This window comes from Rhinopithecus roxellana, chromosome 2 (genome assembly GCF_007565055.1).
Source record: "Rhinopithecus roxellana isolate Shanxi Qingling chromosome 2, ASM756505v1, whole genome shotgun sequence".
Lineage (NCBI taxonomy): Eukaryota > Metazoa > Chordata > Mammalia > Primates > Cercopithecidae > Rhinopithecus > Rhinopithecus roxellana.
This window is the reverse complement of record NC_044550.1, coordinates 31,997,115-32,001,016: the sequence shown is the minus strand read 5'-3', so window position 1 is coordinate 32,001,016 and position 3,902 is coordinate 31,997,115. Positions and strand designations below refer to the sequence as shown.

The following is a 3,902-nucleotide window of genomic DNA, read 5'->3' as shown; positions in this document are numbered from 1 at the left end:
ATCCTGTCTCAGAAAGAAAAAGAACATGTAGAATCAACTGTTGCGGGAAGTCAGGGACCCTGAACGGAGGGACAGACTGAAGCCGCAGCAGAAGAACATAAATTGTGAAGATTTCATGGACACTTATCACTTCCCCAATGAATATCCTTGTGTTTTCCAATGCCTGTCTTTACTTTAATCTCTTAATCCCATCATCTTCTTTGTAAACTGAGGAGGATGAGTGTCACCTCAGGACCCTGTGATTGTATCAACTGCACAAATTGTTTGTAGAGCATGTGTGTTTGAGCAATATGAAATTTGGGCATCTTAAAAAAGAACAGGATAACAGCGATGTTCAGGAAACAAGAGAGGTAACTTTGAACTGGCCTCCGCTGAGCCGGATGGAACAGAGCTATATTTCTCTTCTTTCATAAGCAAATAGGAGAACTATCGCTGAATTCTTTTTTCTCAGCAAGGAACATCCCTGAGAAAGAGAATGTGCCCTGAAGGTAGGCTTATAGATGGCCCCTTTTTAAGGCGTCCTGTCTTTTAGAAGCCGAAGGGATGGAATAAGCCCCGGTCTCCTATAGTGCTCCCAGGCTTATTAGGGTGAGAAAATTCCCACCTAATAAATTATGGTCAGACAGGTTATCTGTTCTCAAACCCTGTTTCCTGGTAAGACAATGGGTGCCCGAAACTTCATTAGCAATTTTAATTTCTCCTCATCCAGTGGTCCTGTGATCTCCCCCTGCCTCCATTTGCTTTGTGATATTGTATTACCTTGTGAAGTATGTAATCTCTGTGACCCACACCCTATTCGTGCACTCCCTCCACTTTCGAAAATCGCTGGTTTTATGGTTCGGGGAATCTTCCACACTCAGTGCAACTGGAATGGAGATTAGAGGAAAAGAATCATTTCATAGTTTCCCTACATGGCTGATGTACTCTCTGACTGACCTCTTGATTCTTCCCTTAGTCTCAGCCCCCAGTGACCTACCCACCTCACAGTTCCTCACTCCTAGGATCTCTTATCTGGAGAAAGCTGCAACCTGGGGCAGTGTCTCATCAGGACAGCTCAACCTAACTGCTTCCCTTTGCCCTATAGGCTCCATAAAATAGTGGAAAAGTAGACTTACCTTTCTCTCTCTCTCTCTCTCTCTCTCCTCTTCTCTTTCTCTCTCTCTGTCTCCAGCCTCTTGAGCAGCTCCAGAATTCCCTCCTACCTCCCACTTCCATGACTTCTGAAGCAACTGTCATTGACATTCTCCTTACAACCCCTGGCCTCAGACAAAAAGGATGCATTTCAAGCTCTTCCAATAACTTGGAGTGCTCCATCCCTGTGTCCTCAGAAATGGCCCTGTGTTTCAGCAGCTCAAAAAGACTCCAGTTGGATAGTGAGAAGCCACTGCTTCCTTGCAAGAACCTTCCCAGATTGCTCTAAGTGATTTTCTCGGTGTCACCTCCTACCTACCCTGGAATAATGGCAACACCTGCATAGGGAAGAAAAAAGACCAAAGCACTCCTTACTTCTATAAATTACCTTTCCTTAATACATTATCTTAAATTTCTGCTTTTCTGTTTATATAGATTGGATGGTAAGGGTGGTGGCGGCAGGGGGTGGATGTCCACAGACTAATTTAGCCACTTCTTAGCAAGCCCTTTGATTTTCTGCCTCTCTTGAAAATGTGCAGGTACTTTATAATCTATTATTCTCATCTTCCAGGCTTCAGTCAAAATACCACAAAAACAGGAAATTCCCACTGAATATTCAATTAACATATTTATATAGTATAGGATAATATATTTAATTTTTTCATATACATGCTGTTACTCTGACATTTATCTTCATTTAGGCAGCAGCTAGTGAGTTCTATGTCTCCAGAAGAGGATAATGCAGAAAAATATACAAGATTATATTTAAAAAATCAATTTTTTGGCTTTTGGTGTTCAATAATAAATGCCCAAGTGTAAGGCAAAAAACTGGGGAGAATAAATGACCAGATAGGGCCATGCTGATGATCCAAGAAACAAACAAAAAGTGACAGGTAGAGGCCCATATAGAAATATGACACTGACACAGATGAGCTGACCCCATCTTCTTGATGCTATTTGGTCTCCCAGAACTTAGAGGCAATCAGAATAATGGGAGTTCCATAAAAAATTAAATTCATGTATAAAAATTAAACTTAGTTATTTGCACAACTAGAGGCTCTTATTTGAAATTGGGGGCCAGGCATATTTACTCACTCCTGTAAACCCAACACGTTGGGAGGCCCAGGGGAGAACTGCTTGAGGCCAAGAGTTTGAGACCGGCCTGGGAAACATAGTGAGACTCCATCTTTACAAAAAATGAAAAACTAGCTGGGCATAGTGGCATGGACCTACGGTCCCAGCTACTCAGGACGCTGAAGCAAGATGATCATTTGAACCCAAGAGGTAGAAACTACAATAAGCCATGATCTTACCACTGCACTCCAGCCTGGGTGATAGAGTGACACTCTGTTTTAAAGAAAAGAAAGAAAATAAACAGACACACACACACAATTTGAACCTTGATATGGTTTGGCTCTGTGTCCCCACCCATATCTCTTGTTGAACTGTAATTCCCCATGTTAGAGGAGGGGCCTGGTGGGAGGTGATTAAATCATAGGAGCAGAATTCCCCCTTGTTGTTCTCATGATAGAGTTCTCACAAGACCTGGTTGTTTGAAATTGTGTAGCACCTCCCGCTTTGCTCTCTCTCTTTCTCCTGCCAGCCATGTGAAGACATGCTTGATTCCCCTTCACCTTCACCATGATTGTAAGTTTCCCGAGGTCTCCCCAGAAGTGGAAGCCTGTATAGCCCACAGAACTGTGAACCTGTTAAATCTCTTTTCTTTATCAGTTACCCAGTCTCAGTTATGTCTTTATAGCAGTGTGAAAACAGACTAATACAGATCTGGCATGTATCTATTTGATACAAATAAACAAACAAATATGTTTATATAAATATATCATATAAAAATATATCAAGGCTAAGATATGTAGCCTTGTATATAAGATATATATCTTATAAGCTGTATGTATATATACATATATATGTGTGTATATATACATTTATACTTAGAAAGTATATATGTATATATGAAAGTATGTATATATATACACACATATACATGTATACATACACATATACACATATATACTTTCTAAGTATAAAGATAAACACCATTAATGGTGCTTATCTTTAGGGAGTAGAACAGGAGGATAGTAGTGGGGAATATGAACTTTTACTTTCCCCTTGGAAACTTCTGTTAAGTTAAATAGTTTTGTAATTTATTCATTTATTCCACAAAGTATAGATTATTTTGTGAAAACGTAGTTAACAGTTAATAATGAACATACTAAAAACAAGCTAGAAAAACTACTTAATGTAATTTTTTCTAGGTTCTAGGAGAGTAACAAAAAGAAGGAAGATTCAGTAGGAAAGGAAAGCAATGAAGAAGCCAAGAAAGAGACAAGGAACCCTGGAAAGAGAGTCAGCAAAGAGAGAAATAGAAACATTAATTTCATGTATGAGTGGCATGAGGTCAAGGGCTTCAAATAGTGTGTCTGTAGCCTCCACCCTTTTAGAGAAACACTGGAAAACTGATGTGCACCTAAAAGGAGACAAACTGGTTAGTGAAGGAACTGGGAAACATATTGGCTAAGGAACTACAGCAAGTTCATGTTCAAATGAGATCAGAAGCCTTATAAAGACTGTAGCCACCTGCAAGATCTTCAGATGGCAGAAAATTAGACTAAATTTTTGCCTCGGTAGCAAATAATTAAAACTGAAGAGTAATTAAAAGAAAGTGAATTATATTCTCTAGAAAATTTTCTAAAAATTAGAGACATTAATTTAAAACCAATTCTATACATCTTTCAGAGTAGTTGGAAGTGTTG

General features: G+C 39.4%; 1 long non-coding RNA gene across 1 annotated transcript; it reads left to right on the top strand.

Moving 5' to 3' along the window:
• The first annotated feature begins 1,253 nt into the window (after positions 1–1,253).
• Positions 1,254–3,529, top strand: LOC104663591. Its single transcript, XR_748150.1, has 3 exons — positions 1,254–1,420; positions 2,735–2,778; positions 3,405–3,529. It is a non-coding gene; the product is annotated as an uncharacterized LOC104663591 (long non-coding RNA).
• The last annotated feature ends 373 nt before the right edge of the window (positions 3,530–3,902 follow it).